This window comes from Musca vetustissima, unplaced genomic scaffold (assembly GCF_032173495.1).
Source record: "Musca vetustissima isolate MV318-11 ecotype Yass unplaced genomic scaffold, APGP_CSIRO_Mvet_v1 utg71041, whole genome shotgun sequence".
Lineage (NCBI taxonomy): Eukaryota > Metazoa > Arthropoda > Insecta > Diptera > Muscidae > Musca > Musca vetustissima.
In genome coordinates this window covers 40,573-52,770 of record NW_026874987.1, presented here as the reverse complement: position 1 = coordinate 52,770, position 12,198 = coordinate 40,573, and the positions used below count along the sequence as shown (strand labels likewise).

The 12,198-nt window shown below is 36.4% G+C and overlaps 1 protein-coding gene across 1 annotated transcript in view; it reads right to left on the bottom strand.

Moving 5' to 3' along the window:
* The window catches only part of LOC133337523 (uncharacterized), a 93,288-nt gene extending 91,846 nt beyond the window's left edge, over nt 1-1,442 (bottom strand). Inside the window, exon 1 of the mRNA XM_061545742.1 lies at nt 1,319-1,442. The gene's annotated coding sequence lies outside the window, so the exon portion shown is untranslated. The remainder of the gene's footprint in view (nt 1-1,318) is intronic.
* Nucleotides 1,443-12,198: the final 10,756 nt, after the last annotated feature.

Sequence of the window (12,198 nt, the reverse complement as noted above, 5' to 3'; positions counted from 1 at the left end):
TTTAATGAAAAATGTATAAATATTTCTCATATATAATTTTAACAAATCATGTATATAATTTTTTCTACGCGTCGCCCTGTGTAAATTTGCAGAGGGTTTGGGGAACCACTAAAGCTTAACCCATTCGAAAGGTATAACGAAATTACTCTGAATTTTTTAGATCGGTTATCATTTAATCATGAATTTTAATCAATGAACTCTCGTTCATCTAGATAAAAGATTGGAACCAAAGTAACTAGGTGAACCTGAGCAATAATTCACGACTTTAGTAAACGGAACTAGAATAACGAAATAAAAAGAACACTTCAGTTTATTCGGTCAATTTAGTAGCTCGTGTTCATTAAAATACGCTAGGGAGTAGTTACGTATTTGGAAAATATTCAAACCTGTCTGTTATATGGTATAAGAGATGAACTGATTGTATTAAAAGAACTAGAAAATGCATATGAATTGCAGCAAAAGGTAGTGCGTTATTGGGAAGCAAAAATGAACGAAAAAACAGGATCTTGTACCGATAGTTCCTTTTGCGGAATAATCTAGTTGAACTAATTCGTTCCGAAGAGACACAACCCTAGTCATTTTCTTACAAAGAAAATGTATGCAAAAAGTTCATAGAAAGTTCCTAAAAACAATTAACGGTTCATAAATGTTAGAACAAGGGTTTATTAAATAAATGTAAGGATGCGGAGAGTCTTTGCACTTCAGCAGCAATATAAACCAATGCAATTTCAAATAAAACATTCATAATTTATATTTCATGAAAAAAGTTCTTATTTGGTTTGCTATAATCTATAAATTATCATTGATTTAAGAAAAGTTCCTAAATTTGATTTTAACAAGGACGACTTAAAGAAAATAATTTTGTCAAGAATGTTTCATCTAAAGTATGAATGGAATGGTATGAATGAAGAAATTCTAATAAAATATCTTTGACCAAGAAGAGTTCATATAACTTAAAAAAACGTCCTAATTGCATCAATTGTGCAATTTGTAGATGAGAGAGTTGGTGGAATGCCAGCCCTTCGCCTCACTCACCAAAAAATTATAAATATCTGCAAGTAAAATTGCCTAAATCGGGACTAAGTAATAAAGATCAATTCTCAAGATATATTCCATAGTCTATATAAAAAAACTGTTTATCCTGAAAATTTTCTGTGACTCTACCTCCTGTTAAAAATTAGTCCATATAGAACATAAATTTATATTTATTTGGGAAAACTTTTTTTATATTTCACGATATTATCCTCTTTTCATTTGAGATTTTTTTTTTAATTTTTATATATTTCTAAACATTCTGTCTTATCTCTCTACGACTTACCTCTTTTTCAATGTACTCTCGCACATTGGCACTGCCCAGCGATGATGAATGTGTTGGAATATAACCAAATGATTGTATGGCCGGTAAACGTCTTATTAAAAGAGGTCCTTTAAGAAAATTACCACTACCAACAGTGGAGGTATGGCCATTCACCAGCGGCGAAGTACCCGAACCATACAGCAACGATGATGCCGAAGGTGATGTATTATCCGGTTCAAAGTGGAATATTGTCGTTTGATCGCTACAATTCGATTGAGTTTCATCCAAATAGTTACGCTGGGTGGATGATGTTTGTGATGCAATGGTTTCGGAACTTAACCACACAGGACTTGAAGGTTGTTCCTGATGTTGTAATACCAACGGTGAGGAGTGAGATTTTTTCGGTGGCAGTAAATGTGTGGGCGATGAGGTACTCGACGATATTGGAGATTGTGGCGAAGCAGCAGAAGTATTATTTAATTTTAAAGGTGTGGGTCTTGGAGGAAGAGATGTATTTTCTTTTGGCGGTTCACTTTGTTTTTGCACTTCTTTATTTTCTAATTGGATTTTTTCGAAATTTTCAATTTGATTTTCTTTTGTTTTGTGAGAGGTTTTTTCACTTTCGTTAAATTTTTCAATTTCTTTTAATTTTTCACTTTGTTGTTGTTGTTGTGTTGGGTTTTTGTGATTTTCATATTTCACTAAACTCGAGATCGTTGTATTTTCATGATTCTTTTGTAATTTCTCATTGCTTTCATATTCATCTTCATTGACTTCGGTTAATTCCGCGGTTATCGTATGTTTCGGTGTATAGGTAAATTTACGCGTTAATGTCGGGGTTAATTTTATGGGTGTATAACTATAGGCCCTTTGGGGTCCTCCTGTTTCATTTTCCAATGAATTCCGCCGCTTTTGTCCCGTTGTAATGGGAAGCTGTGATACGAAATGTGTGGATTTCAAGCGACCATGATGATCATATCGTAAAGTTCGTTTAGGACTTGTGGCCACATAGGTGGCTGGTTCGTTAAGATAACTGTTAGGCTGGGGAAGGTTGGTATAGCCAGGATATGAACCATTTAATGGTGATTCATTAAAATTATCTTGTGAACTTTGATATTCCGCCTCTTTTTCTTTGGCGAGATTCGCCCGATTCCGATAGCTGGGAAAACAATTCAAAAGTTCACAACGTTCCGGGGTAATGGAACGTTCGGCATTGGAACGTAAATTCTCACGACTTAACGTTTGATTTATAACCGTATTTTGTTTCTCGAAACGCTGTAATTTTCGATAGAACCTTTGCGGATCATAGGTGGAGGATGTGTCGTTATTATTATCCTCGGCTGGGGGTTTGGGTGGTACCGGTGGCGGGCCCTGATTCCGATAGGATCTTAAACTTTGTCTTAAATACAGCTGGCGGGCAAATGAGCTACCATCCACATCACTGCCATAGTTACGCGGCAAAGAGGATGAAAGTAGATCTTCTTGTTGATCCTCAGTTGGAGCTGTTGTTGTCCCTCTTTGGGGTATTTGCACAGGTTCGGTTACGGCAAAGGCCTGATAGTAGATCACTTTATCACTTTGGGACTTATCAATGCTATAACAACAATTACTTGTTTCATTTTCCACTTTATGCCTTAATTCCACATTCTGTTCCGCGTTCCGATTTTCCGTTTTCTCGCGATAATTTTGATTTTTATTATTATAATTATTATTGTTGTTGTTGTTATTATTATTAATATTATTACAATTATAGAGTTCGTGTTGATTCGTCAAATAATCGTTATTTGATTCTCTACAAAAATCGTCGGAATTTTTTACACGACACGACAACAATGATGGCGGCACCGACGGCGACGACGACACAACATTCGAGGGCGTTAACGACGCGGACGACGACAATGATTGCGACAATTTCGTTTGCCTTATTCTTCGTTGGGCCTCGTCAATGGCTGCGGCTGCTGATGATGGCGAACAATTTTTGTGATTTCCAATTTCCAAATCTTCATCCGTTACAAAGCGATACGACGACAATTCAGAGACTGTTTCCGTATCGGATGGCTGGTACATGGCCGAGTAGGATGAGGTGTGTTTCAGAGCCGACTCATTTTGGCCATTATTTTTACGCTCACAGCAATGCTCACAGCGTAGAAATCCACCACCACTACCACCTCCATTATTGGGTCGTGGTGGATTTTGAGATTTTTGTTTGAAATTCGCTCTCATTTGATTTGAACCATACACGTTAGATGTTTGATTGTTTGTTGGCGCCGCAGACCCCACAACCATGTTGGCACACATGCTGGCCGCATTGTTGTTGTTATTGTGAGCCTGTTGTTGGCCACATGTTGTTGTTGCTGCAAGGTGGCCACCATTGTCATAATATCCTGCATGATTCACCAACACCATGGATTTGTGATGATGGTGATGCTGATGAGGATCACTGCCGCCACCATTGGCCAAGGCCCTGGCCGAGGCAGAGCCAGCAAAACGACATGGATAATTTATTTGTCTTTGGTGTTCCGCGGCCCTTAACTGGTCATATGTCAACGGCATGGGATTGGAGGAATTTTCGGTTAACAGCCCCGTTGGAGGTTGCAGATCGTCGTCATACAATGGCCTATAGTTGGAAGCGGCAAGTATGGGATGCCTTCTTAGCTGGGATAGATTTGGTGTGGCCGGCAATGAGATGGATTTCTTGGCTGTCAATGTGGCTATTGTTGTTGTTGCTGATGCCTCTGGTGTTAGTGGTGCTATTTCGGTACGACTGGCAATATAGTCTTCTCTATTTTTAGCTACATTTAGTAATCCACAAATTTCAGTGGTGGTGGTGGCAGCAGCAGCCGCATCATTATCGTCATCATCAGCAGCAAAAAAAAAAAAAACCATTTGTTGTTGTTGTTCATTCGTTCACGTCATTCACACAACGAAGCAATCCAAAAACAAACAACAACAAAAAATGCAATGGAAATGTCCCATTTTCATAGCAAGTCCATCGCATTATTCCAAAAACAGCACAAAAAAATCAAACGATACATCAAAGACCCAATGATCAGCAGCATCATCATCATTAAAAGACAGATTTTTTCATCGTTGTTTATTTCCGAACGATGGAGGCAGGAGTGAGCGAGTGTGTGGGGAAAGCGTGTGCCAGTCGGAAAACGCGTCATTATGGCCATTATTCAAAAGATTTTCACACAAAAACGAAAAAAAAATAGCAGCGATGCCATCCATATACACACAGGACCAACCAATATTATATGCGTACGTACATGAAAAGAAAATCAAAAACAGATTAGAAGAATGAAGAAAACGGAATATTGTGAAATGAATATATGAAATAAAATAGAATGAGAAAATAATATATTACTCGGATTTGGCCGACCAAGAAATACCCTACAATCTATACTAATAAAGAGTGAAGTGATTGACTGACTGATGTAACCAGACGAAACAGCTGAAGCTAGAATCTTGAAATTTTGGGTGAGGGTCACTCTTGGTCCAAATGTGACAGATAAGGATGGGTTTTTGGAAATTCGTACTAGAACGGTACGAAAAGTACTAAAACGTACTAAATGTGATGCCATTTGTATTTGGCGAACCGGTGGAACTAGAACTTTGAAATTTGGTTTGGTGGTCGATGATGTAGTGTAGGATAGATGTACCAAAGGGTTATTGGAAATTCGGACTATAACTATCCGAAAAGTACGTAAATGTACTAAATTTGGTACAATTCTGTAGCATGTAAAGCTAAAAACTTGGAAATTGAAATGCGAATTAGGGTTGGGAAGTATCGTCGATATAAGGAGATGGTTTTGAAACCGTGTACTCATGTGTACGAAAAGTACTATATAGTACTATATTTGGTACAAATTTAATTTAGAGGTACAAATCGAGCTGGAATTCTGAAAATTGATATTAACATTACCGTCGGAGTATAGGATTGGGATATGTACGTAGTTTTGGAAATTTGTTACTTATGTTTACGAAAAGTACTAAATCGTACTATAATTGGTACAATTTCGATTTGGGTGAACCGATAGAGCGGGACCAATAAAACTTGGAGTCAGGATCACTGTAGGGGTGTAGGATTGGGGTCAGAACTCAGTTTAAGACATTATTACTTATGGGTACTAAATTTGGTACAATTTGAATTTTAGGTTAACCAATTGAACTAGAATCATGAAATTTGGAGTCAGGATCATTGTTGAAGTGTAAGATTGAGATATGTAGGGAGTACAATTTAAATTGTGTGTGAACCGAAAGAGTTGAAATCCTGAAATTTTGATTTAGGAACACTGTGGAGGTGTAGGATTGGGGTATGTAGGAAGATCTGGAAATTGGTACTACTATGCACTATATTTAGTACAATTTGAATTGTGGGTGAACCGATAGAGTTGGAATCCTAAAACTTGAATTTAGAATTAGTATGGGGGTGTAGGATTGGGGTATGTAGGAAATTTTGGAAATTGGTACTACTGTATGATAAATTTGGTACAATTTGGATTGTGGGTGAACCGATAGAGTTAGAATCCTGAAACTTGGATTTGGAATCACTGTGTGGGTGTAGGGTTGGGGTATGTAGGAATTTGTACTAAGTGTACTAAATTTGGTACAATGTAAATTGTGGATGAAGCGATAGAGTTTTAATCATTAAACTTGGATTTTGGATCACTGTGGGGGTGTTCGTTTGGGGTAAAAAAGAGGTTTTGGAAATTCTTACTACTTTGTATTAAATTTGGTACAATTTTAATTGTGGGTCAACCGATAAAGTTGGAATCCTGAAACTTTGATTTAGGATGACTGTGGGAGAGTAGGATTGGGATATGTAGGAAGTTTTGGAAATTGGTACAACTATGTACTAAATTTGGTACAATTTGAATTGTGGGTGAACCGATAGATTTAGAATCCTAAAACTTGGATTTAGAATCACTGTGGAGGTGTAGGATTGGGGTATGTAGGAAGTTTTGGAAATTGGTACTACTGTGTACTAAATTTTGTACAATTTGGATTGTGGGTAAACCGATAGTGTTGGAATCCTGAGACTTGGATTTAGGATCAATGTGTGGTTTGGGGTAAAAAAGAGGTTTTGGAAATTCATACTATTGTGTACGAATTTTGGTACAATTTAAATTGTGGGTGAAGCAATATAGTTGGAATCCTGAAAATTAAATTATGAATCATTGTGTAGTAACGGGATATGCATGAAGTTTTGTTGGATGGTTGAACAGGATACTTATGGAAATAATGTGTGCTAAATGGAAAATGAAATTTGGTACTAAATGGTACTCAAATTTAATTTATGGTCGATATTAATGTGTGAATTGGATTTCCTGTGCAGTTTGCTGTGAAAATAAAATAATATGTTAATGCATGTTTTTGAATGTTTCCTACATTCGCTAACGAAGTTGCGGGCATATGCTAGTATTATATATAAATTGGTACTCTAAATTGAATTAAAAAAAAAACAATTAAAATAGTAGATAAGTTCGGTTAGTAGATAATTCGGAACTTTTATATGGGAGCTATGTCATGATAAATTTCTGCCAGGATGTTTTTGTACTCTGTAAATTAGAGCCAATTCAGTTTCGGAAAGCGTTTCAGAAACCCTCAAAATACCTAGTATTGTTATATGCAGACCGTAGCGGAACGTTGACCGATATTGCTCATTTATAGAAGAAAGATATGCCCCTCAAATGAGACCCAAACATACGAGAATTACAGTTTTTTCATTTAAACGATGTATGTGCATGTAAAGTCCTAAAAAATACCGAAAATTGAGGCCTGGCATAGCTTACAAAAACGTGGCCTATATATCCCATATTGAGAGCTCTATCGTGATTTGTACAGATACGACCATAGCTAAATCGACATAGATATATATATATATGCTGACCAAGAATATATACTTTATTGGGATCTCTTGCAAATATTTCGAGGTGTTATAGACGGAATGAACATATCTGAAATTAGTCAAGAATTTTGTATGAGGCCATGGCAAAACAAAGGCTGCATTGTGTTCACCATACGGGTCACATCGATTAAACCTAAAATAGGACGATATATAATATAAGTCCCCATTCTGTGAACTTACAATAAATTATATCAGTAAATTTTAATTAAATCCTCTCAATGGGCCAGGGCCTTAAAATTGACTATATATTTAAAGAGTTCTACGGTGCCGCCCGACATCATCTTAAAGCTTCAAATGCAAAATTAAATACATACGAGTATAAGTTATAATCATTAAATAAAATTACCTGATTTCGACCTATTTTAATAGTTACTATGGAGGTCACAGTTGTAATCCGATCAAATATTTTAAAATATGAAAGAAATACAAAAATATGCGAAAAAGGTCAGGATAAACCGGAGCAACAAGACGGTACAGCAGATGGTTGGCCCTAAGAATGACCTGATATCCCCTTCACTTCCTTGGAAGAGGCGAAAAAGTTTAGGTCTTCGAAAGAGCAGACAAGTGAAAATATTCTCAGTCAAACCCAAGTCAAAGGAGGCTTCCACGAAGATTCCTTGTCTGAGGGCGGCAAAATTGATCAAAGCATCAAGAAGACGATACAAACATCGGAATATTCGGACATCGAGTTTCGGACCCCGGAAGAGCAGATGAAAGCCGCAAAAAGAAGCAGTAAGGAAAGTAGTAAAGTGGGACGGAGCCGACTATATGATACCCTTCACCACTTTGGGTATATTCAACACACATCATTCTAGGCCTAATTCATTACACTGTGCCAAATTTCGAGCAAATCGAAAAATATATATGGACTTTGGTGAACCATTTACATTAAATCGGACGCAAATATATACGGGAGCTATTTCTAAATCTGAACCGATTTTTAGGAAACTTTACACACATCATTCTAGACCTAATTCATTACGCTGTGCCAAATTTCGTGCAAATCGAAAGATATATATGGACTTTGATGGACCATTTAAATTAAATCGGACGAAAATATATACGGGAGCTATATCTAAATCTGAACCGACTTTCAGCAAACTTAACACACACCATTCTAGGCTTTATTCAGTACGCTGTGCCAAATTTCGTGCAAATCAAAAGATATATAGGGACTTTGGTGCACCATTTACATTAAATCGGACGAAAATATATATGGGAGCTATATCGAAATCTGAACCTATTTTCCCCAATTTCAATAGGGTTCGTCCTTGGGCCAAATAATTGCGCTATGGCAAATTTCATCCAAATCGGATCATAAATGCGTCCTGTACTTTGTTCACAAAAATACATGGACGGACGGACGGACAGACGTAAATCGACTCAGAAAGTGATTCTATGCATATTCTCAAAAGGAAGCATGTGTCTATCTCGGTTCCTTTTGCCTGTTACAAACATATGCACAAAGGCATAATACCCTGTACCACAGTGTGGTGAAGGGTATAAAAACATAAGAAGGAGGAATCATCGGAATACTCCATAATATCTAGAAATCCCAAAAAGAACAATCGTACTGGCAGCAAACACTTATAAGGAGCCGTCAGAAAGCACTATCGAGGCAAGAGATACACAATGAGGTTTTGGATGCATTAACGTAAAGATCTTGTCTCACCTTTTGTAAGGATGTGACCCTATCGATCTGCCAAGCTGCGTTTTTGTAGGACCCTCTAATTCTACAATATGACTAATAATTGTATAGAAGTTCTGCCGATGCTAGTAGCTTACATTACATCCCCATAATAGAATAGATGCAACTCAAGCTGACGAGTAAGAAGAACATTCCTTAACTACTGAAACAAACACAAAAATCCATCGATTGTGGGTCGCAAAGCAGGCTATAGTACCTTGCCTTGAAATCTCCCAAAAGGGAGATTCAAACCCATCCGGTCTGCACAAAAGAGGAATATGGCAGAAAATGCGGGCACGAAGCCGAGGCTACAGAGACGACCACTGATTGCTCTTCGAAACAGTGTTGTATGATGTCAACAATAAGATCATGGGTCACCTTCTGCAAGGAGGAGACCCCATCGATCTGTTCAGCTGCTGTCTAGTATTGTCTTCCCACTAAAGACAATTAAACTGAAACTGATAAGGAATAAGAACATTTCTCAATTACTGAAGGCAATTTTCTCTGCAAATGGAACAGCAAGTTCACAACCGAACACATGTTCAAAGTCTTTGGTCTTCTACAGGAACGATATCGAAAGAAGGACTCTGTTTGTGGTAGGCTTAAAAAGTCTTCCATGGAATATGTAGCCAGGTATGGCGGGCTATTTCCCAAAATTCATTTAGCTTTAATTTTATAACGGCTCCATGTATGGAAATACCTCTCAAAAGGTTCGTAGAAATGGTTATTCTAACAATATGTTTTCTTCTTTAGAAAGCCTCTAGGCAGGTCAAAATTAATATTAGATCTGTATAAACCTTGCTCAAATTCAACATCACAAAACAATTCTCAAACTTTTGCGATTTGAGTTAAATTTGGAAACCTTTGGTCTCTCTGAAGCGGGCAGTCAAAATTTAATTACTTGGCAACGAAAAAATTAGCCTCATCGAAATATTGGTTTTATGCTCGAAGTATCTTTGTACAAAATCCGTTTCAGAAAATTTAGAGTCGATTTACAAATGTACATCCATCTGTCTTGCTGGCTCGTGCGCACTATAACTCTCTATCAAATCCATACTTTTTACATCGTAATATTTCTTCCAAATTTAAATCAAGTTCGAAGATAGGGAATATCGGTTCATTCCTTCCGGCGCCTATCCCAAAAAATTTTCAACATTTAGCTAAAAAAAATAAAATTTTAATATCATGTGAACGAAGTATACGATCCTAATATCGTTACCACACCAACAAAGGGTCGAAATTGTGTAAATTTATAGATTCTATATCAATGACCGATTTCATCCAAACTTTGCACATCGTAACATTTACTACTAGGATCTAGTCCAAAGATGGGACCATAGGTTCAATCCTTTCAAAATTTGCAAATCTACAACTTCAGTATCTAACGAATCAACGGTCCGATATGATCCAAACTAATGATACCCATTGACCTACCCCTTCTGGTACTTAACCCATAAAGTGTCTATATATTCAAAATTTGTATGTGCAATATTACGCCACTCGATTTTTCGATTCGATGTGAGTTTTGCAATATTATCACCAAAGCTAGAACAAAGATGGGATTCATCGGTTACTCCCATAAAGTGTGAAAATTTTTAAAACTTGAAAACTCAATATGAAGATCATGGAATAGTAAGTATATACAACGGCAACCAGGACGATTCGGGTGGCGTAGTCGAGCTTACAAATGGGGTTGGAGTCGGAGTCTAGCCAAAAATAGATCAACTCCACAATCTTGCTTCAGGCACTCTATAATTGCGCGACCAGACTCATCCTCTTTCCTAGAAATGAAATCTCTTCCGTAATGTGACAACAGTTTGCTGTCGAAAATTGTGTCATTGGTCCCCCAATTGGTACTGAGAACGAAGCTCCTTAAAATGTAATATTTCCCAAATAAGAAGTTCATATATAAATAGCAATTCTCGTAAAAGTGATAATAATTAATCTATTAAATTTGAAATCTAAAAAAGTCCAACTCCCCCGCACATTAAATTCTCCTGGGTAAACTTATAACACATTCCCGACAAGGTGATGTAGGGTGCAATAAAATAAAAAAAAAACTTATTTTCGGTAAGCTAGGGAAATAAATTTCCCCCACACCAAAAAACCATTTGGCAAATAAGATGCAGCAGTAGCAGCAACAAATATCTAAGGCACACGACAAATGTCCCTCAACAACAACAACAAATGTCCAACAAAACACAACAACACCCAAAGAAATAGAAAGAGTTCATTTAGTTTTCTTTGGTTGCGTTCAAATAACTGGCTGGCTGCCTAGCCGGCTGAATGTCTGACTGACTGACTTGGTGGATTGCTCCCAAACAATTTAATTTTAAATTATGACCCATATTTAGGCGAAAAAAATCTAAGAAAAACAGAAATACGAATCGGAAAATTCATGTAGCCATAAAAATAAAAACCACTAATGTCTTTGGTGTAGCAGCAGCAGCAGCGAGTCAAACCCGGCAGCTACTACATCTTTGTGTTTCGGGCATTTTATTTTCTGTCTCACAATCATGTTTATTATTTCGTGCTTGTCTTCTCTTCGCTCTAGCATGTTTTCCATGCTTCTCCTCCAATGGAAAACGAAATAGAAGCCACACACACAAAAAACGAATACGAAGTAATATGCAGAATTGAAAGAAAACACAATTTTTATCATCGCCACATTTTTAGTATGAATTTTTGGGATTCTAGGAAATTATTCTCAGTTTTAATTTAATTTTTTTTTTATTTATTTTGGTTTGAAATTAAAGTGTTTTTGGGTTTCTTTGGGTTTTCTTTTCTGCTATTATTCAAAAATCTATTTTTAGTAAGGGCATATTAATTTATAGCTAATTTTAATTAATTACTTTTATGTTATTGTTTTCACTTTACATTGCCTTTCTATTTTCTTTGTTTAGGTAGTGAGAGAGAGGGGTGAGGGAAAAATCTGTTTTCATATCTGTACTTTAAATACCAATCATAATAAACATTTTCTGGTGCTCTTCTATTTGTGTTGTTTTTTTATTTTGTGTACATACTTCGTTAAAAGGGGATGGGAAAATAATTAAGACCATAATTAAATAAATCATTGGCTGGGCCGCATGGCCGAAATCTTAATCGTATTCCTTAATCATCAATGGCCATTACAAATTGTCAGCAATATATCAAACATTTTTAAAGAAATAAATAAAATGGACATTTGAGTGTGTTGTAAAATAATAATTTATCAAAAAGCCTAACTGAGGATTGATAATTATAATTTTGGTCTAACCAAAAGAATTTACAAAAATAGATTTTAAAGTTTTTAATCAAATTTTC